Source organism: Bombus fervidus, chromosome 10 (genome assembly GCF_041682495.2).
Source record: "Bombus fervidus isolate BK054 chromosome 10, iyBomFerv1, whole genome shotgun sequence".
Classification (NCBI taxonomy): domain Eukaryota; kingdom Metazoa; phylum Arthropoda; class Insecta; order Hymenoptera; family Apidae; genus Bombus; species Bombus fervidus.
Genome location: NC_091526.1, coordinates 4,572,604 through 4,596,868, shown reverse-complemented (window position 1 = coordinate 4,596,868; position 24,265 = coordinate 4,572,604). Strand labels below are relative to the sequence as shown.

Genomic DNA, 24,265 nt, shown 5'->3' with positions numbered 1-24,265 from the left:
GATGGACGTTGCGTGCATAAAATAGCTTGCTCGCAGATCGGGGTGTTGCGTTTAGAATTTCGATTTTTATTACTGACGTGTATAATGATCAATGTATTAGCACATCGTTGATTTTTCGATTAATCATGATCGAATATGATGAATTCTCTGTGAAAGATTATTATGAAAATATATGACTGTCGACACGTTTTGATAAACCGATATTTGAGAGAGAAATTTTGTAAACTGTATTATCGTGTGTAGTGAAAGTTGAATTTCGTGGGTTATTCACTAGAAGCGAACATCAGATACAATATTGCGACAGAGTAAATATATTACCTTAGTAAATATCTGCCAACTTACCAGTCAATGTACGTACATATTAATTTGATGAGCAAGTGTATTTATATTGTAATTATTCATCTTTGACGAGTAATGAAATTCAAACTTTTATTAGCAGAAGTATACCTATTGCAATGTCTTGTAAACGAATACATCTTGGCTACGAAAAATATGCACATTCAAAATCTTATGTAATACATATATTGACTAATCATTATATACATTTAGCAAATTTTGCACTTTCGCTATGACATACACAGAAACATCGTAACCAAAATACTAATGTGCATTCAGTGGCTAAATCAGTTAGAAAGTAGAAATAATATCGTAGCTAACTTAATGACCGAGAAACCAATTTCAATCTGGCTAAATAGTGCTTTCTTCTAACGTGTAGGTCGCGCGTTAGCACAAACAACGGGTAAATTACATTCTAGTTAATTGTACATGCAAGCCGCGTGCGACGTCCAGCAACGTTGAAATACCATTATTACGGGGGAAGTGTACTCGTTGGTCGCAACATATACGCATAATTACGGTAATTACGCTCCTAAGTACATTTCGCGTTGCTCGACGACCTGTCGCCTCAGCATGTTTACGAATTCCTGCGCCGCCACACGTAGGATAATTCTACGTCATTTTACGCGGCTTGTTTGAATTGTCCACGACAGCTGTGGTTACGTGCGAACAGGATTTTCGTGAAATGGCAATAATCTCGCCGACTACTCTCGCGGTGGCTGTTGTCAGAGAGTAATGACGGCTTTAAACACAGTAAGCGATAGCCCGTTTCGACATGATAATACCATGGCATTAGCATCTTTATGTGACATCACGTATGGACGCAAAGCGCTTGCTGATTTTATCGTGAATTTCGCGCCGGCCATCTTACACGTACGACACCGTGTAACGCTGTGCCGTACCTGTCAATAAGCATACGACCACGAAGAAATCGCCATTCGTACGCTTCCATCGTGTCGATCGCGACTTACTAGCTTTCCTCTGCCGTCTCTGCTTCCATCTTATCGCCAGGAATTTTAATGCAGCCGATCCCTGTAACTCTAAATGCAACGCGTTGCACTTTACACCAATGTTACAGGAGGTTCGGGCTGTTTGCTCTTTCACAAAAGTCGTAAAACTGACGTAATGAACAAAAGATAATTAGCGATTTTCTTGCTGAAAAGATTCATGCGTGCGAATGAAGTTTAAATAATAAACACTTCTGAAGAATGCAGGGGAATTTATTATTCTAATAATTGTATCGTCGATCTATTGTCGCATGTATAATTTCAGATATACCGTCGAGAACAGAAATGAAAGGATAAGTAGTAGGAGTAGGCATTGATGGAACTAATGTCATATACCTTAATTTTACTTAATATATACTACTTAACTTTTATTTACAGTATGTAGATTATTAAGTAAATAATTGAAATAAATATATACATTTTGGTATAGACAAACCGTATTTTCACTAATACCTGTTCCATTACCTGTATCAACGCAAGTCGAAGTAAAAATAAGAAATATTTTTCGTGCGATTCTGGTTAAGTTTTTAAGCCCCCAGCCTTCGAGCTTCTAATTTCTCTGAAGTTACGTGTTAGAATATTGGCTATATGCACTCAAGTATTTATGCAAGAAATGTGTGGAAAGCTTCTTGAAGTTATCTGTAGTCAAATATATTGAAGCATCAAGTTTGAGAAATACAACTTCCAATAAAATGTTGAACATATGATGTTCAATCCTCTCTGTAAGAAAGTAACGATAGTTTTGTATTCAGAGACACGGAAATATGGACTTAAATTTTCAACAAGTATAGTATTTCATTCCCTCGACTATTATACTTTGTCCGACTTTACGACTACGCTATATTTCTTTCAAAAGCAACGCATAGTTTCGATACGAACAATAAGATGGACAAAAGAACGATTAGGAACTATAAGAGGAAAGCAGCGGCAAGTTCGCATAGGCAGAACTCGGTGTGGTTGAACGATGTCAAACCGAGTAGTATAAAAAGTCTCGTATTTTATCGCGAGTTATGATTGCCAGCGCAAAGAAAATCGAGCCACAATTTATCGGGCCCCGCGCGGCTGTCGTAGCTAAATCATTTTTGCCCGATCTCGTTTGCTGCTGTTCTTTGCACAGCTGGACGTGAGAACCAGCATGCGAAATCACTGAATATATTCGCGCGGATACGAAAGATAAATTACGCCCGGCGTCACACTCGTATGTCCCGGCTTATGCTTTATGGTTATCGATTAACGTAATTTCAATATCAGTTTTCAATGCTTCTTCCCCCTGATCTTCCATTATCCGACCCGTTGGATCCTTCTTATTCGCATTCTTGTTTCTCATCGGTGTTTTGTAGCGGAGAAAAAGAGCGTGCGCGTGCTCTCGTTGGCTTCCCTTTGCGATACTCTGCATTGAAACGAGCGCAATCCGATTCGAGGGATCGCGTTTGATTCGTTGACGTTTCAGCTGGCGTAATTCCGGCTTAATGAAGTATCACGTGGTGCTGTTTATCGCGCAGGTGTTGCGCTTCCGAGCAATGAAAAATACATAAAAGCAAAAGCAACAGAATCAATTTGTCAGAGATAGACCGATATTTTCTAAATATCCATATATTACCATCCTCCTGATGTTCCTTGAGATTTCAATAGCGATGAAACCAGCTCTACCTTAACTCGCAATTTGCATGCTAAGATTCTGTACAATTAAAATAGCGGCATTCCCCCAAAATCTTCCAAAAGTATGCCAGGTAATATAGCGTGATATCCGAGGTTCTGTCTCGTTAACTACTTCCAAAAATTTCGAACTTTCCACTGGAACGTCCCCAAAATGGTTCCCCTGTCGCATGCATAATGTAACAAAGTTTACTCGTCTGGTCGATAAAAGTTCGTGGGCTTGCAACAGAACCGAGTCTCCTTGATGGTCCATTGTCGAGAAGTATCAGTATACGATGTTCTCTGAACAAGGGGTTAGCGTGTCTCGCAAAACGTTGGTTAATTGGTGAAAGTATAAAGGCTACGGGTTGAAGCCTGTGGTTACACGAGAATTATTATTTACAGCGTCGTCGATGTGATTCCTTGTAAAGTAGAAGCCTCGAAAAAGCAATAGCCAATGGAATGCCAGGCGGTGAGCAGCAGCAGCTGGCCGATGCGCCGCCAAAGTGCTCCCGTTATTGATTTACGTTGATAGCTTCTTGGATCTTCGGTGTGCGACTCCTCTTCCCTTGCACGCTTGCGTACCGAGGCCAGTGTAAACAGTGCGTAAAATTACTTTTTGAGTCCGTCCATCCACGGCGTTTCGAACAGTATGCCGTTCCAAAGCAAATTACCCAAGCATTCACCAGCATGCGTTTAGAGGGAGCTTCGAGTTGTGCGGCGATTATCGTGATATTTTTATTGAGCTCCGCCAACGTTCGTTTCGCTTCGTAACAGGCAAGCTGCGTCATCGAGATGGAGATCTTCAAACTCCAACGTTAATTGTTCGTTTCTGTAATTGCATGGGCAACTCTACGCTATACGAGTTACGGAATATACAGTTGTGGTCAAAAGAAAGTTAAAAACTGGAACTTGTATACGTGTATTGGTAACTTTATACAGATTGCTTTTCACCATGTTAGTCATCTATATTGAGATATACATATTGCCGCATAGTTTAATTTTTGATCTAATCTTAATAACGAACCAATATTTCAACCGATGAACAGAATTGTATTTAGTCGTAAATATACACATCAAATTTATTACTCCTCAAAAATTATATAAATAAATTCCCACTTTGATTATCGAAATTCAACATAAAATAATATTAAAGCATCTTACACTTTACATCATAAAAGTCATCACATATGTTCTTACCATACATTATTTTCCATTCCTACCGCAATCTCTTAAAAAGTGCATAAAAAGACACGTTCTCCGCGAAGAACGTAAAAACAAACAAACAAATTCCACGCTAGAGATGTTCTGTAGTTTCCGTGAGCCGTTGATATCGATTTGTAATCAAGCGAGCGGAAGATCGAGCAGAATCCGACAAATCGGAATTCATCCTGTGTGTTCCGCGATGTTACCCCGCTTCCTACCACCATTCGTTTCTTCGCTTCGAACCGATAGCTTTCGTATTTTGCGAAAGACGGGAGAAACAACGCCCCTGTTACCAGATTTTTCGAGTTTTGGCTAATTACGCGTTGTAAACACTGGTCCCAGGAAAATTTATGTAGCTCGTTTGCTCCGAGGGGGATGCGCTGCCTTCTTTCGACCTGCTACAGTCGAGTGCTCAGGTGCACAGGGCAATTACGCAATGTTTCCGGCCGCGTCGCCAGCAGGAATGCATCGGTCGAACGCGATTCTTCCACCCAACGGCCATAGTTACGTCTTCATGCACGAATTTCGCGGAGCCAGCCCGCAAATTTTCGGAATTGCCCGATCTCGCTGCGGGATTCGTGAATATACGAATGAAATTAAAATGAATATCGAGGTTCGATACACCTCAGGCAGAGTAACATTTTTCTTTTACGAAATGAAAAGTTGTTGCCTTCTTGTACAAACAGAAAGCGTAAAATGTATTAATACGTACGAAATCGTCGCGAAAAATTACACGTTTCTTCGAGATTTCACTTAACAGATACGAGAATCGTGCTTGCGTGTATTGTTCGTTGTTAAAAAGTTGGATAGCAGAAGAAGTACAGGTTTAATCGAATCAGAAAACGAGAGCACAATCTTTTGTGATACGATATTACAAATAAGACACATGTATCTCCAGTATTGGTTACAATTGATCATCGACATTTACAAATCAAAATAGGAACGAGCATAGTATGTTCCCTGTTGAAAAATCGACGCCTCTAACAAATCTTCAATCTTGAGATACTAGAGAAATTAATTATCTTCTGTAATGGAAATGTCATTAATCTATCTAGTCGAAATATGATATTTTCGCAAGAAGTCACGATTTAAAAGTAGATTTAATGTTTTATTAGAGACTCCTAAAACTCAAGGATTGTCATCTAAATTATAAAAGAAGATAAAATAGTTCCATTACTAAACGATCCATTCATTAATAATTTCTTCACTTTGATACACCAAAACATTTCACTTTTCCTAATCGTGTCACTCCTGTGGCAAATCGTGAACACATTCTTCGAAGGTACAAGTTTCTCGATGGTGATAAATGTTTCATAATTTAAGATTGTGCTGCGTTTCTATGGAAATGCAAGGCTGAAACGCGAGATTCGATGGGGCTGGAAAGTGGTCGAAAGCCTCGCGGGCCGAGTCAAGGAATCGTAAAGCTCGGTCGGTGCCGAAGTTATGTGAAAAGGCGAAGCTAACGTTCATATATCACGCGGCTTTAAATTAGATCACATAATAAATTCTTCCCTCCCGGCTGCTTGGTAGCAGCATTCTGTATGCATAGGGTAGCTAACATCTTGCCAGGTTACTTGTTGCCGTTGCAGGTTCTCGCTCCGGGCACCGACATACCACCTTTGATTCCGTGAAGAACAGCTCCGCTTTTCGATATCGGAAACTTCTAGCAGAATCAACGTTCGATGTGATGATTATAGACCCCGTTGATCCATAGTGATTTATTTAGTCCAACGCTGGTAGTTGATACTCTTATTTTCGAAATATTATTGGCGTTATTTATTATCGTATTATCGAATTATCGAGTTGCGAATTATCGAATTATCATTCAGCGTGCGAATCTGGAATCGAATATTTTATAGGGAATCGCTCGCGAACTTAGAATTTTATTCAAAAATTTGAAAGATCAGTTCCTTCTTTGTTGCATTACACTTCAAGTCTGTGTCTAGACTACACACCTTTTAATTTATTGCAAATTTTAACGATACTAACTAAGTATAACTGCATAAAGCAACAACAAATTGTATCTTTCTGTAAAAAACTAAACAAATTCTACTCATAAAAAGAAACAAAGTTAAAATTTGATCAAAAATACACAGAAGTAACGCGCCGTTTCTTTGTTAGCACGAGCCAATTTCCATTTCAAATGAAACTCTGGGAATTCGTGACCACGTTGGCCGAATGCTGTCCTCAAACGATCATTTTGACGAAGAAGCAGGTTGCAAAGAGCGAAGCCCTATTGTTCAGCGAACAATCGACCGTCCGCTGGGTAAATTGGCAAAGTGATAATTTGCGGGTCACGATTAAGACGTGGCATTATAAATCGTCGTCGTGGCACGTTCGTGGTGCGTGACCAATCGGCCATTAAGGTAACGTCCGAATCACGCGAGAGGTGTCGGGTTAATTTGCGAGTCGTGTTTCTCTAAAATTATTTCCAAGCTACCCGAAATTCGCACGCATGCCACGAGGAAGCCCGATTTCTCCCTCGCGGCTCCATATTTTTTCGACGATTTCCGGAATTCGAGTCCCGCACTCTCCCGCATGACCCACTGAACGACGATGAAATTTCGCAAAAATCGTGATCACGCGCGAACTGACACACGCTTTAAAATGATCTTTAAGATCGTTTATGACCCTTTTAGCTCGACACGCTTAAGAGTCTCCCGAGGATATTTGCTATAGAGAGGTCGTAAAATTTCAATTACGAAGGAGAGTCGAGGTAAATTTGCACGGAGCGAATTGGGTAATTTGTGACACACAAGCGAATTTTTGGATAACTTTAAAATCGTGTCTTAAGGTCCCCTGACTATTTTATCGAAGAACTGAAGTTACCACTTTTGAATATTTGATTTATGAAACTTTAGTCGGTAGTTTAATAATATATATACTTTCTCCAATGGATAAAATTATTCTTAAAAATCTAGCATTCTTATACAACATTTTAGTTGCCTTTTAAGTAAAATTCCAAAATGGTCGAGAAGGTTGTTGGTGTAAAAAAGTCAGGAGAGCACGTGCGTGACACGAGAAACACTCGAGGCCAGTTTGCATCAAAGTATCGCCGCCTCCTCAGACCGATCGCCACGTTGTGTCGTGACATCTGGCACACGGCAATCTCGTTTGTCTCGTTATAAATCGGCGAAATTGGATAATGCGCGCAACTTTCGCGCCGCGCCTTCATCTTCCGCTAAGAATTTTACATTCCGCAATTTACCGTATCTCCTCCGAGGCAAAGAATAAAATGAAACGAAACGTGAAATAATTAAAGAGTCTACATGATGAAATTGTGGCCTTTCGCAATTTTACGAGTTCCTTTCCACTCTCACGTTGTTCAGAAATTCGTCCCAATTTGGCAAACACGATTGACTTAGAAAAAAGGAATATAACGTAGAAATTGTAAACTAGTACACAGAAGAGTCTCTCGAAGACCAAACGGATCAACTCTATTTTTTATCAATTTATTAATTTCGTTTTCAAGATTGCAAGAATATCTGCTTATTTCGATTTCGTTGAAAGTTACGCCACTGGTCGGTGGGTTCCATCGTCGCGAGGATTCACCATGGCAATTTACGCCTCATTATACGGGGTTACGCTAACAAGGCGCAGCCAGGGAAGGAAGCTGAGACGCGTTTACGTGAAATTGCGGACACAGGGACCGCGATGACTCCGTAAACTTGCGCGCGGTAAAGGGCGTCGCATGTTCGCGCCAAGATACGGTTGCGTACAACCGCGATTAATTCGTCAGGTTATGAGTTTCTCCGCCTCTTTTATTCGTTCTGGTGACGGAGAAACGAGAGATTCGCAAACATGTAGACGAGTTCACGCTGCGATGCTCGACAAACGACACTCAAGATCCCGAAATTGGTCGACACGACCGAGCGAAGACAGCTGGTGGAACATTATGAGCACGCAACGCGGAATCTGCAAAAAAGAAATCGGATTCGATGGTTCTTATTCAAGGAGGAAGGAGGAGTTTTGGAGCTCGTTTGCCCAGGCACCAAACCTTCCTCTGCACGCGTCCCTATCGTTTTATTTCCAACAGACGCGACATCCCATCGTGGTCGTATGCCTCGTAACGCGCACACTCGTCTGTATATTGAAATTTTAAGGGTGAATATATTTCCGTGAAACTTTCGGACGCTTCAATACGCACTGACGGACTGGGTATTTACAGGAGAATAAGTGATTCCCTGGTGCCGCTACGATGTTGTAATATGGCTGCATTTTGTTGTTTCGGTAACGTTTCTTTTAATAATTTTTCAAGATTATGTTCCTTTTCATGATGGCGAAAATTCTCCTTTCGAATTTTCAATATGAAAAATATCTTCTGTGTTGAAGCTTTAAGAGAATCAGCGTTAGAATACAGCGATGTTTACGTATATTATACTTATTACTTTAAAATACGTTACTTCAATAAAAATTATACAAGGAATATTTTCTAATAATTTCCCAAGGCAGAGTTTCTTTTTACTTTTGACTGTTATTAATTCTTTGATCGTGAAAATAAAAAATTAACTACAATAAACCTAGACTCTATAAAAGATTCAAACAATCTTAATCAATCAATTTGATTGAACAATCTTATAATTCTACAGCCAACCTCCGTTATCCAAAGAAAGACACTAATCTACATGTATGTATCGTAATTAATAACTAGATTAGAGTAATAGATGTATCATGCGTATTCTGTCTACTATTTAATTTTCCCATAAATGCATAGAAATCCACAGTCTACTAACGGCTTTTATGCTATCTAATCCACTAATATGTTCTCTACAGGGGATATATCCCAGGTCTACAATATTATAATCCAACTTTCCCGCTATGCAATCTATCAAATCCCGAAACTCCAAAATTCTGTTCACCTATCTGAAAATAAATTTCACTAAGACCTAACTCGAACCAAATTGTCCTACTCGATATTACCACGAGATCCGCTGACTTCCATCCAACTACGAATCCCTGAATACGAATCAGCCCACACTGTTTTATCGTCCTCGAAACATTTCTCTGTCCGTTCAACCGACGGGCAAGACACAGAGAGTTCCGCGGGCAAATAGCATTTCACGTGGAACGCAATCGGCCGCGCGAACGGGGTCGATTCGTTGACCGGTTTGAACTTTTCGCGAGAAAAGTTAAAGTCACGACTCGGTCCGGTGAACACGAGTGGGCAGCAGTTGGTCCAGCATCGCAGGCGGGTGGCCTGCGGACGTGACTTTATGCGATGTAGGACTCTCGCTCGGATCCACGAGCGCCGGTGATATAACGCGCAAGCGACTGGATACAATAGAGTGCCATCCTTCGGGGTACAAAAGAGGACCAACGTTTCTCCCAGCCTGGTGTTCGCAATTGATGATCGTGATTCAATTCTAAGAAGTTCGCGTCGGGATGCGTGGGGGATCTATTAAATGCGATGTGATTGATAATCGCTATTCGTACGGGGACGCGTGATATCGTTCCAATTGTGGGTTGTACAAAAGTTTTAAGTTTGGAACGAGTACAACTGGTAATTAGAATCGTCGAGTTTTCCAAGACTATCGTGATTAGAGGTACTCTTTGAATTAAATTTATGGTTTTGCTTCTGATGAAGAGGTTCTGCGAGTAACTTTCTTAGCAACTTTCCCTGACTTTTTCATCGAAGATTTAGGAAAAGAAGAGGGTGCAAAAATTTATGAACTGATAACGTGGTGTGTCTAAACTACAAAAATAAGTTATTACGTTTTTCTATTTTAGAATTTGATAAATATGATATATTTAAAAGTTCAAATTCTTCACGCTTCTTTTAGTATCATCGTTTTTAATAATATTTACGATCCATTAAATAAATAAAAATACTAAAAATAAATACTAAAATCAAGTTTCTATTCCAAAACAACCTGCTTAGTTAAGACCACATTCTACATTGTATACCAGACACCATCTGGACCCAATACCTACACAGATTCGAACAAATTTCATCGAATGAGATATAATCGGTTCTCGTTAACACAGTCGCCTAACTTCGAATGCTCGATTTACGCCCTCGGAACTGTTGTCGTTCGTTCTTGGAAGTCAGATGTGCCGTTTGAGCGTTCCAATTAAGGGAAGACACGAAACGATCGAGCTCGAATCTCGAGACATAGACCTGGGAATCGTGATTATCACGCCACAAATACGTTACGTGACTATCGAGGCTTACCGAATCGAGCGAGCGGAATCACGGCCGAGGGCAACGTATCCGTGACAATAGTCGACTTATTTCTCCCACGGTGTCAGCACGAGGTCCGTGAAAATCGGCCGACGATGCTTCGAATCGATTTCAACCGCCTCGAAAAACGGACTAAACCCCGATGGTGGTCCCGAGTCATGGATCGATGGCGACGAACGAGCCTGATCAAAGCAAGGTTCGTTTGGAATTTCAGCCGGAAAATCCCGATCTTCGAGATAAGGTTGTATCGATCGTTTAGTGTTCTCTGAGGTTACATGGAGAAAGTAGGAGAAAGAACGAAAGAACAGGAGAAACGTGGATTCTTCTTATCGTGGGTATCTGGTTTGAAGATTAATTGCGTGTCGAGACTGTTTCTGATCCTGACTTGCTCGAGATACTTTAAGGGAGGTTTCCTAAGTGACTGGAATTTAATTTGATGTTTCCTTCGTTACTTTTAAAATAAACTTATAAAAGTTTAAAATTCCTCGAAGAAATAAAATCAGAGAAAACATAAATCGTTGCTGAAAAATTGCATTTAAGAGTAGTATTTCACAGTAGACACAGAAAACGTTCAACTAAATCTTCCTTTCTTTCAGTATATACTCGATTACACATTTATCATTCCCGAAAGAGTACGACTATCCAACTTAATTTCTTCAAAAGTTCATTTTATGACTACCAATTCGATCACTCAATGTCTTCATATAAAAATATTCTTACACTATATCATTCTTTGCCACTAGGTTAACACTTTAATTACAAGCAGAAAAACTCTTCCCTAAATCACGTGTCGGCTTATCAGCTAATAAATCTGGAGCTGACAACCAAAGAAAAATATCATATGGACCACATTTGCAATCGACTACCTGAATCTCCGCAAAAAGAAAGATGCTCATTGTGTTCGATTTGAATGCAAGAAGCAGCCACCGAAATGTGCTTTATCGCAGGTACGATAACTCAACGTTAAAGCGGAGAAGCCGCCGTATTTGATCCATTTAATGCCGCGACGACGACAACGCGTTGTCCCCGCGGGATGATTTGTGGCGGCGTGATTCCTCGTTTTCTAATGCCGCGGCTGGAAACCGGGCGATAAATTAACGGCGATACAGGCCGCGATAAACCAAGAACTCGATCGCAGCGCGAGAATGAATTGCAGGCGCGTGTTCTTCGTGGAAAACGAAGAAGGATGGGGCGCAGGTGTAAACGCCGATAGGCGTAGGAAACTGGAGAACGCGAAATTCGTCTGTAAATCTCGTCGCCGCAGGGTTCCACAACACCAATATCGATCTGCAATTATAATCTCTGCCGCGTAGACAGAGGCGACCAGTCGTTGACATTCTACGAGCCCGAGAGCTCCAGTATGAGGAACGTTCCCGTATCGCAGGCAGTATCGTGCCTGAACGAGTTAATTCAGACAAGTACTGGAAGATTAATTGCACGTTTCTCCTGTTTCCTTCTTTGCACATTGTTGTAAGGATTTATTAAAGCAGCAGAATTTCAAGTGGAATTTCAAGTAGAATTTCAAATAGAATTATTTCTTCGTAAAGGAGAAAGAGTAATTTATCTCTATGTTTTAACATTCCTGTATTTAACATTTTTAACATTTTAAAATATCCTACAAAGATATTGAACGTTGATTAGAATACTGAAATGAATTTATCCTTCTGAGAGAAAATTCTTTTAGATTAGAATCATAATTATAAGTTGCAAACTTCGTAATATTATTAAAGGGAGGGGGGAAATTTATTTCTTATTCACTTTATCTTCTTGTAATATTACTATCTTCTTAATATATTCAAACCGTATCTTTAATTTATAACGTACATAGATGTTGCAAAGTAGTCCATCGTGTCATGAATATTAATACTCGTCGGGCTTTTCTTTAAAGTGGTGATAACATAAGGATAAAGTACATGTAGCCCTATATTAAAGAAAAAAATAATAAACTGCACCAGGAACTTACGCGCTCTGGTGACAGGTTTAAGAAATAAGATGTCCCTTTACTCTAATGTTATGGCCTAATATCATTATCATTTCGGATTTATAATATTCTCAAAATTCTACAAAAAAAAGTGCCAATAAAAATTACTCATAAAATACGTACGAATATAATTTATTAACCGCGTAATCGGTTTATATAATCGGAAAATATAGATTCTCTACAGAAGAGAATTTTCTTCTTTCGTGCGCGCAAAGTAAAACGCAGAGAGGGCAGGATTTGCCGAAATAAAAAGGGGGCATCTGTGAAATCTGAAATTATGCAGATCGCCATCCATAACCCGGAATTTTGATGGCTATGTGCTCCAGATTAATATTAATTTAATTCCTTACTCGCGGCTATAAGGGTAGCCGGACGTTCGCTGTTGCACGTTCCTTCAAAGGGATTCCTTCGTTTTTTACAAGCAGACTAATGATTAAGAGCGTGGAACTCGGGCATGCTTCGCTTCTGTTATTACGGTTCGCTTCGCGTACGATTGTCTTACCATTGAAAAATGTTGCCTTGATCCTCAACCAACCGGGTTATTAAAATTTATCCAACATACCATCCGATCGCGCGGTTGTAATTAAAACGTACAGCCAACTGACTCGAGCAAAAATCTTTCTAGAAGACTCCAAATATTACGTTTCAAGAGCAACGTTCTTAGACGTCTGAGAATCTTCCAAGCAAATCGACTAGCTTTGTTGAATATTCAGCCTTTAAACAAGACTGCTAGGTTCGATATCTCGTTTTAAGGAATTACAAATATCTCGCATATATATCTGCATTTTGTTCGAATTGAATACAAATTAATTGTTTGTTGCTTGGATTAATTTTACAGTTCTTTTAATATCATTGCTTTGAAAAAGTTAATACATTACTGTCAAAGATCTAATTAATGAAGAATCATACGAATGCCGTAATTGAGTTATAAAAAATGTATTACTTTCAGTGCGGTCGATATTTTTGCTGTGCTTCAAAGGAGAGATCGAGCTACGTCTGTTTCGTGTATCGGTACGCCTGAATACAACGGACCCGGTCATCACCGTTGTAATTTCAAGAACCTTGAATCTTTTCTCTCTTATGCAAACGTGAACCTCGGAAATTTTCAAATTGCTTTTAAATTGCCTACCACTCACCAATTTTAAGACTGGTTTTAAATTGCAATTACCACCGATACGGTTTTGTGCTATAAAAGTTCCTTTATTGACTGAGAATTTTTAACTTTTTGTACATTATATACACCTGTGGTATGTCATCGGTTTCTACTGAAATGTTGGATATATTGTCATTCTATGCGCATTTTTCAGAGTAACTTAATATCAGGTTATAAAAAATAACAATTTTAAGCAATAAAATATATAGATTAAACATTTCTTGTTTATATTCTTCGATGCTTTACATTAATTAAAATTCATAATCGTGTCGATTCCTAAGAAGTACAACTATCTAAATCCCCAGACGCAACGCTTTAACAGAAATCTAAAAAAATCTTGAATAACGAATTCCCAAAACTAACGAGAAACTAGAACGCAATAATCCTTACAATAATCACATCTGAGATTCTAACATTAAACGCGCATCCAATATTCAAACCAAGCACTAACTCTTTACACCCATATTGACAAGAAAGCTTTCAAAAGAAACGCAACGATATATTGGACACTGCACTGGATACCACCCAAACCTCTCGGCTCCTCATCATCAAAGAAACAGCACACGTTCTCCATTTTCTTTAATTAAAAGCAAATCGGCACACCTTCATCATGCCCGATAATCAAGGCGGCTCGGTAATTAAACAAACCATGTTCTTCTCGCTGGTTCTTCATCCGCTGTTTAATGGTGGCTATCTCATTGAAGCAATGCGTGAAAGTGCGTATACACGTCGACAAGCAAGCGTGATATCCGCAACGTGACAGTGAACGTTCCTTTGCATGACCCCATGGCACGCACCTGCCTGACCCCGGCCGACCGACCACATGCACTCGACCAACGCGATGCACACTACCCACGCGCCTCTACGCAACGCTTATGCAATTCTTGAAATATCTCCAAAGAACATGCAAAGGGCGTTGAATCTGTACTCGCCGTGAAATGACCGTAAAACGTGCAAGGATCGAGAGGATCCGCCTGAAATTATTTGGCCATCGACGTGATGGAGATGCCGAAAGATCTCAAGGTGAGTGTGTGGATTGAGTAAGACGCGATTGGTATATTGGAATAAGTGAAATTTGGTAGCGTGTTTATCGAAAGTGACCGTGGAAGGTTGGATTCTTAAATTTGGGAAATATTAAGAGAAAGAGAAATTTTTACGGCGTAAATTGTGAAAATCAAATTATTTTCATAATCGATCCAATTTGCGATAACATGGGGCAATCTTTTCCCTTAACATGAAATTGAATTCCTATGTAAACGATTCCTTTTGTGCTGTGATTGTAAACTTTTGTGAGTTTTAACATTGAAAGTTACATTATTTGTGGAATTCCGATATTAAAGGTACTTTCTATGATTATAGCATTGAATTGCAACAACAATGATTTTATTTTATAGTTACAAAATTATCATGGATACCTTCCTTCTTTTATGATTTTAAGTGATTGCAAAGAGAATTCAACTAAATAAAATGTATCTATTCGTTAAATATTTCTATAACAAATTTACAAGATTTAGTATAAAATATTTCACCTACATCGTAAATTTTAATTCCCAAAGGGTCTTCAAATTAAAAAATTTTAAAAGTTATCAAAATATCCAATACGAATGCACAATACACTTCTAATTGTAGAATCATGTACTCAATACTACAAATAAAAGAAGTTAAAACGAAATAAAAGAAAATGTAATTCCGTACGAAAGGTACATCTTCAAGAAACTTCACTCGTGATTGTTCACAGATTACCCGATCGAAAGTTCGTTTCTTGTTTCCCTCGAGCATGCCTCTTTCCCTTTCCTTTATCGATCAGGCACCGATGAAAATTAGGGCGGAGTGCAGAATTGCTCGAAGTGGGGTCAAGATTCAGAAATAGTCGATTCCATGAGATTATAGGTTCGATTAAAGCGGCGCGGCGGCTGGCCGGGCGACGCTGAAATTACCTGGGCAGCTCGTAAAAATCATGAAAACCGAGGGGATTCCCCGAGCGCGGGCAAACAACAGACTTTATGGTGATTGAAATTTTACGGAACATGCCCCAACCACGAAGTGTAAATCTCGGCGCGAAGCCGATATTATTAAACGTTTCATTGTAATTAACAATTGGTGGGGCAAGGCGGCTTGGATTAGGAAATCTTAATTAAAATTTTATGCCCGTTAATTTTTAGTTGGCCGCGCGTGACGCCGATGTAAGAAACACCGTGACTACCATTATCGATGAACCATCTTCTTTTCAAAGCTTCAGTTCCTTAACTTGATCTTGATGCGAGTAAAAAAACAAAAAAGAGAAAAGTCAGGTCTAAGATTTATATCGTGTTCGTTACGGTTGATAATATCGCCGAGCGCTTTTTACGCCTTAAAAAGCATCGCTATTTAATTCTTAATTCATTCCGTCGCTCAAGAAAATAGATAACTTTTCTCAATGTTATACGCCATTCGAGACTTTAACTAACAAGCCATGTAACGTTTAAAAATCCATTACACATTCTCCTCTAAGTCGTAGTGTTGCTATTAAAAATGAAACTGACCAGATATATGCGTGTACGTATGAGTGAGCACTTACCGGAGACACATCTCATAAATTCTGTTTTAACAGGAAAACTTCGATTAAAAGCTTACGACCAGTTGGATCTTATCTGGGCGCGTGGACACATGGACTTACACAGAAGCCGCCTTTAATAGTTATCGATTGGGAATCTTTGGTATGAGAATTCTGGAACTAGAATTTATGTTCTTCATGGTTTCTTGATTCTAGAAGTTTGAATCTGGTAGTAGAGGACCACCCTTGGAAGCTGCAACCGGGTGCACGCGCGAGCAGTCGTGCTATCTCTAATTCAGGAACTTGTTTAATATATTAACGAAAATAATCAATTGGATTCTTCTCTATTTCTTATTTTAACTAACGTGAATTTAAATATTATTTAAGCCAATTCTTAATACGTGAATACGTATCAGATATCACAAGTTCGATAAAACATTACTAAAAGTTTCTTGTAAAATTCGGGAGATTATAATATTACAAAACCATTTCTAGTGCGAAAAGTCATTATGTAACAAAAATTGAAAGTTTGCTCTACAAAAATCATAGAATGTAAGTTTAAAAAAAAACAAAACAATAAATCAAGAAATGGTTACAAATTTCACGTACATCGTCAATCATTCAAATCAAACTTGAAAGCCAATACACAATTTCCCAATTGCAAATTAGGCATGTACCCATTTTCTGGGATCGATTCGGCAAATGCCCAGAGGCGCGTTAAAATATTCAAGCGTGCAATAACGACTGTTACCATGGTGCATTTATTCCCATCGATATCCAACGCTGCCTATGTTTATTATCAGTCGCAGACGGTCAACGCAATTTCTGCGGTCCAATGCGAACCGCCAGTAAATTCAGCCGACCCACTTCTACGCAATTTCACGTGGCAGCTTTTCGTTATTGCCGCGTCGTTACACCGTCGTTCGTCGAGTATAACTTTTGCCACGACGACCACGAGAAGTTCGATTTACAACACGAGTCTCGGAGAGTTCGTATCGTTTTGGTATCTCATGCTGGTCCACGTGCATCGAAAGGTACGTCACGGTGCAGAACAAATCGACACGGCCCATCGATGCTGTTGCACTTGTGATTCCCAAACGTTTCACCTGGCCAGGCGACCTGTTGACCCTCCACGTCAAGTACGTCGAGTCAGGCCCGGCCTTGGACCACGAAAATGAGAGGAGGCATGATTTATAATGGTGTAATGGGAGCGCGAGATGATACCGCCGTTATTGTGGAGCCGCGAGGCATTATTGCGATGCCTGACCTCGGACTGCCTTCCAGGCGAATGCAGCCTCCAGAGATGATCCTTTGAGAAAAGTCGACCGTGATCACACGAGATTGTGTTATGGAAAAGTATGTTGAGGTGGAGAGCTTGGTTACTAAATGCGAATAAAATTGATAGTTGGCATAATAAATTGAGAATAAATGGAAGAATTGACATAATAATTCTTTATAATTCACCACAAAGAACAAATGATTCTTTGATCGTTATTATTTTCTGTTACACCTAGAAATTTAGAGAAATTAATAAATTATCTACATACAGTAAATGTTCTTATACTTATGAATACAAATGATGAAGAGTATATGGAATACTCTGTGAAATGTATGAATACATATTGTGGAATGTATGAAACGTATACAGAATATGTTACTACAATCAAGTACAGGAAGTTTGTAATGATTAATAAATCGTATTTATTACCTGAAATCATTTAACAACATACTATGATCGAAAAAAGGAAATTGTATCAAGTGTAAAGAAAAAAGCAAAATTTGATAACAAGTCCACGATAAAGATTAATTCTTTTGCAGCATTCAAGTTATTTTAACTTATATAAAGATATGTTTGAATACTGCAAATAAGTATCTCGTTTAATAAAGCGTGCTCACTTGATAAAAAGATAAAAGTAATCGCAGGAAATATATAATTGCGATCTCACCATTACATTCAATTTCCAAGAAATCACTACTAGTCGTTTGGCCGTTCTCGTCGAATCTCCTCTCGACGTATTCGATATCTATTTCTCGATGAAAAATCGCGACGACGCCTATGAAGACCACGAGGCGACCTCGGTTATTACCATAATTACGCACTATGTACAATTAAGCGTACTCATCGTTGTAATCATGATTACCACCTTCATCAGAAGCAGCAACGGCAGCATCATCATCATCATTATCGTGGTACGTTCGGTGCCGCGTTTCTGTTTCGAGAGGGTTGCATTTAAAAGCCGCGACCAGGACTATAATTTCCCGAATAATTCATAAAATAATGTCCGATGTAATTGAAATAATTCCATATGTACTTGAACGTTTAATAAATTAACCGTTGACTGTAATTTCGACGATAATTTCACTGGCAAACTGGGCGCGATCTTGAATCGATAAGCAGACTCTCGGCCACCGAACCTGCCACGGCCACTAAAGTGAATAAATCAATCAGGTTTCAGAGCGATCCACCAGGTTTCTGTGCATCACTGACAGAAAGATCGTTGCTTCTTGATTGAGAGATGTCGTTAGTTAACGTATCGTCCATTTTAAAGCATCAACTTTCAAACAAGACTCTTCTCGTAATTATAGTGCTTTAGATTATTATTAAAGATGTAATGCTATAAGTTACAAAGTTGCAGAAATTTTGACATACTAAATCCAATATTACGTAAGTATTCGCATTAGAAGATTTTAGAAATGGACATCGAAACGACTACATTCATACCTATCTAATGTGTTTTAGTCAGACGAAATGAACAGTGAAAGTACAATTGAATGATATACATTATCGTCATTAACGAAGAAAGTGTCTTCAACAATTTATAGAGTGATCACAGTTGCACAGTTCCTGGAACATCCTAATGTAGCATTCGTATACCATATTGCAGATAATCAGCCGATTAATCACTTTCTATAGAACATAAACTTAATGGCGTAAGATACGACAGGAAGCGAATAAAATATAAGCGTATAATTCACAAAGTCCTTAAGCACAACAAAGGGAAGGCTAAAACGACTTTAATCGTGCCACGTATACACTGTGCCGTTTTCATTCGCGAAAGATGATCGTATGTTCCATTTCGATCGTAACGATCCCTTTTGGAAAAGAAAAAAAGCGCGCAGGATCGATCTCACGGCACCCACAGTGCCTTGTAATTCATTATCTGCCACCAATGAATAATCTTCCGGTACCAAGCAACCCTGTGTTTCATCTCTTGGCCATCGACAATGTAGCTCACCGTTGCACGTACAGATTTTTTCAGAGAAGAGCCTCGAGAACTTAATCCACTTGTATCATCGCTGGAATTACCTATCGAACAAAGTCACCGTGAAACAGCTGCAACGTTTGACGTTTCATAAAATCATTCGAAAGATCAAAAGGTTTCTGCTTATACTAAGATGGCTCGTAAGTTTGCAATTCTCATTTCAAATTTCTTGTCATTTCATCGGGATAATCGAGGAACCTGAGTTTTCTTTTGAGATCAATGTCTGCTCACGCTTTCTGTCCCTTTTCCGCTATATTGAGCAATGTTCCACGCCGAAGACACCAACTACCCAACGGCTATTCAATGATTTCATAAATAACCATTATTGTCCCGTTTAGGAAGGCGACCCGTTAAATTCTTTCAAAGTAAAAGAAACGGATATCATAATTTCGGGGCTGGTTTGAAGCTGGGTTCGAGATTGAAAAATATGTCATTTCGAGAAAAGATCCTCGGGCAGATTTCGAGATATTGAAACGACATAGAGAAGCTTAAATTTCGAAATGATCGAGCGTGATGAATCAGAATCAAAATATTCTGTATCGAATATACACCCTCGTTCAGGAATATTGAGAAATTTATGGAAAAACTAGGAAAACTTTTCAGAATTACTTTCTTGTATCACACTTCGTATCATAATAAAATCAATTATTTAAACTAAAATCAAATATTTTCATATTATCTGTATTGATCATATCTTTTAATTTTCTTTTTCATCGTCAGATTTTCTATTCTGTTTATTACTAGTTTCATGCACGTTGCTAATAATCATAATAAATGATTTCAATTTGATCATATTTCTGAAAATTCCCTTATTTATCACAAATTATATTAATAAAGTTTAGCAAATGTAAAGATCAACACATAATTCATCTATAATCCTTACAAATTGTTCGATCTTTACAAAGTTTTGTCCTTCATTGCGGATCGTTATCTAATAGGGGTACAAACAAAATGAAAGCAGCTTGATATTATATTTATGAATGTAGGTGCACTCTTTTAAACATTTCTTTTATCGTACAGTTCCTTTCGTCGATGTTCCTCCGTTTCCAGTAGACAAACCTACCGTGCATAATGTTGAACATTTGTCGTTTCAACAAAATTTATTGGACATCGCCCGTCAACGCGCAAGCGATGGCCGCGACTGATAACGCGTGACAGTTTAAAAACACGAGACGGCTGTCAATAACGAATCTCCGTTGCGTGGTACCGCGAGACGGCAATGAGGAAGTCGTCTGACCTGCGGGACCACTCGCGTAAGTTCACACGGGCGTAAATTTACCTGACCCGAATGGGAGAAACGAGAATCGCGGACGACAGAGGCGCAAAACCGCATATGACTACTTTTTCTTTCGCCTCTCCGACTGGGCCACGTCATAAATGTCGATGGTCAAACCCGGTAGGTTCCCCGGACTTTGTCATTTCGTGTTACACGCGTGTGCCAACAGGAAACGTAAATCGTTACAATGTTGAAAGTATTCGTGGGAAGGGAAGGTCTTATTACGTGAAATAACCGATGATAACGTGCAAAGAAATGGCATTTAACTTCGTAGAATTTTTCAAACGTGGGTGTGGAGAGAATATTTTTTAGTACAAAGAGAATTTTTACAACATGGGACATTGGTTTCTTCTCTCACAGGATTGTATAAAATATTTATGAATACAGCGATGTTGGGTAATTTGATATCTATGCTTTTCAAATGGAGATTGCTATCTAAATTGAGTCTTGAAATGAGTGTTATGTAAGACACATTCAAATGAAAAGATGTATGGGTGAAGCAATTATTGGAATTATTGTGCAGGATGTCTGCATAGAAAGAGTACTAATTAAAATTGTTGTGTGTCTTCGAAAGGGCATCGGATAAATTAATTGTTCAAGTGCGTACATAGAGAAACGTTTACAGGCGAAAGGATACTGGATTAATTAAGGTAATCCAAAGGATGAAAAGATGCTGACTTGTAATCTGAAGGAAAATATATTGCATCGGCTAATGTAATATTTTATATAAAATGTCAAAATTCTATATTAAACTAAAACTGGTCTTACCTGAAATGTGGTTGAAAGCGAAATGTGAGCACTTTTTTCACTCGCTCCACCAAGATTAACTTATTGCATTTCCACTTCACGAAACTGCATACCCATCACTTGCGATACATTCTTACTTTTAATTTATATCCTGCAAGTACCATGGATTGCAGTATCAATTCCAACACGATCATTTTCGCGAGCATGTGATAAAATTGCACGTTACTGCGTCGTGCAGCGCACGCATAAATTGCTTTCTTCTTTTAGTCTCCGCAACCTTTTTTACCCTCCCTATCAGTTTCTCCCTTCGTCTTCAATTATGTTCCTCAACTTCAAAATCTCTTCGTTATTTCACTTCCCTGTTATAAACTGCTTGTTTCTTTCGTATTATTACATAGGATTTCATTGTTTGATATTGTATGTTCATATGGGCCAAAAAATATTACTTCAATTATTGGAAAAATAAGATGCATACCTAACAATGTTTTCAACAGAAAGCATAAGTGGAAATTAGATTAAACCATTCTCCATCGAAAGACACGTTTATCAACTATAGATATTTTTCAAACCAAATGCGTTAGTCACAATCCATGTATTATTTACAAATCCATCAAACTGGAAACAGATTTTATTTAGTCATACAACCATCGAAAGAAAAATTTTCGTTGTAACATATGACGACGATGATTTTTATTATCATCTTTCTTATTATTTTTATCCTTCAACCTTTACATTTCTCTTTTCAATTCCACAACTCAACTTCCCCAAACATTTCGCATCTTCAACCTTCTTCCCCAACGCCTCCATGTCCTTACTTTACCTTACATTCCCTCCAACAATTTCATTTCCTTCCCCTCTTTCAATTTCCTCTGCCTCGTCCCTCTCCTCCATGACCTTTCAGGTTCCTTCCTCGTTCATTTCTCATCTTTCACCTTCCTTCGCAAACTTGTCCCTTTTCTCCCTTCGCTCGGCGCGGCGTGCACGAAGGGTACGGTAGGATACGTGATTACCAGCAGCCTCCGTGGCAGCAGACAGTGCCCAGGGGTTAGGGGTCGTCCCGCCTCGGCTTACCGGCCAGGCTGCAAGTAATTGCAGCCGACTGCAATCCCGGGAAACCGCATCCTGGCCAGCTTGTAGACGAAAAATTGCGCGACCCACGTGAACGAGCGCACCGTTCTGCGTCGAACTTTCGCGTCCACGCGAGAAAGTCAGCATGGAATTCGCCGCACGAGTCGCTTGTCCGATCTTAATGGCGGATTATCACGGATATTATTGCGGCAATTACACGATGGACGAGATATCGAGCGTTTCGTGCCGGTCGAACATTCAATCGGTTCTTCTTTCTCATATTATTCTCGATCGAGTATCGTGCTACAAGCAAACGGTTGGTTAATGGTTCTCCAGGTTCTTTATTGCTCGTTCCCAACGATGAAAGTATTCGTTGTATCTTCTTTTATAATTGGTTTATTGAATTAGTAGAAGGTAGGATGTAATTTTGCATCGTGACGGTGATTGCATTCGGTGGAATGATAATAATTTTTCGTACACCTGTTCCGTCGCCGTGCCGTTTCATCTTTATTGCTGTTAATTTTCATGCATTAAAATATATAAATCCATCTTCTCGAAGCAGAGTGTTAAAGACGTAAAGAAATTCGAGGTATGCGTTTCATCTTTCTTTGTCAGTTTCTCGTCGTTATTCACCGTGTAATTTTCTGGATGGCGGTTACGACAAGAAGACATAGGAATTTTGACACGACTGGGGACACACGCGTGTGGTACTGTACCGCACATCAGTTGGGAAATTATTAGTTATTATTGAAATTTGCGACCGAGAGGTACAATTTTACGTACAGACCTTTTGGTTATTCAATGGAATATCAGTTAATAAAGTCACACGATCACGCGCGAAGAATTCTCGCTCTACGAAGCCGACACCTGCGTCATCGTGCCCCCTATTTACCACGTATCAGGTGATGGTAAACTCGGCATCGTTTTATCCAAACCGGTCATTTCCCCCTTGGCTAAAGTGTCGATGCAAATCTATTAAAATTTCTGGATATACATACATATATATATATATATATATATATGCTTCGAATACAACATCGTCAGTGTAGACTACGCCGTTAGTAACGAAGCAGAAAGTATAAGAATATATTTTACTACGATCTCACTCGTGTTGCACCATTGAATTAATATTGTTAGTGAAATTTTACGAGGTTCTTGTAAAACAGGTACGAGTCTGGTGACGAAGTAAATGAAATTCGACCAATATATTTTACAAGTTACGAGCTGTTCGATTATCCTATTTAGCGAAAAATGATAAGATCATAAAACAGAAGTCTATATGCTATAACTTATATCTTGGTAATTCTATATTATTATTAGTTGATCAATTCGTGCACAAGAACACCATCATATATGCAATTTTAACAATAAGAAGATAATTAGTTTTGAAGCTATTCTCTCCTCGCCGCATCATTCTCTACACCGTGAAAGAGTTAAAACTTCATTCACTTTCTAATAATAGATGGAAACCGATACAGTTTCATTTTCATCGAATCACTAGCCTAGTTACGAGCATAAGGAGAACAAGTAGTCTGGTGTTGAAAAGTTGATAAATCTACAACGACCAAGTATGCAAACTAGACGAGTCTCGATCATCGTCTGTAATGAAAGATCGAGTCAGCTTCAAGCAGGCACAAATATCCCATGAACTCTCGCGTTACACTCCTCCAAGCCATAAATACTTATCTCTAAGCACGCACCTGTCAGCGATTCATCGTTGTCCGGAAATTGATCCGTTCGTAATTCACGGTAACTATGATCAGCGGCAAATCAGCGGTAATAATGAGCATTAAATAACGACCGCCGTTATAGACCAGTCGATTCCCGTGTATTGTAATCAAGTAATTCGCGGGCTTCGTATCGCCTTCAGCCACGCGGT

General features: G+C 39.0%; 1 protein-coding gene across 1 annotated transcript in view; it reads right to left on the bottom strand.

The window, feature by feature from the left end:
- The window catches only part of Dpn (bHLH protein deadpan), a 142,831-nt gene that overhangs the window by 105,606 nt on the left and 12,960 nt on the right, over positions 1-24,265 (bottom strand). The window lies entirely within an intron of this gene.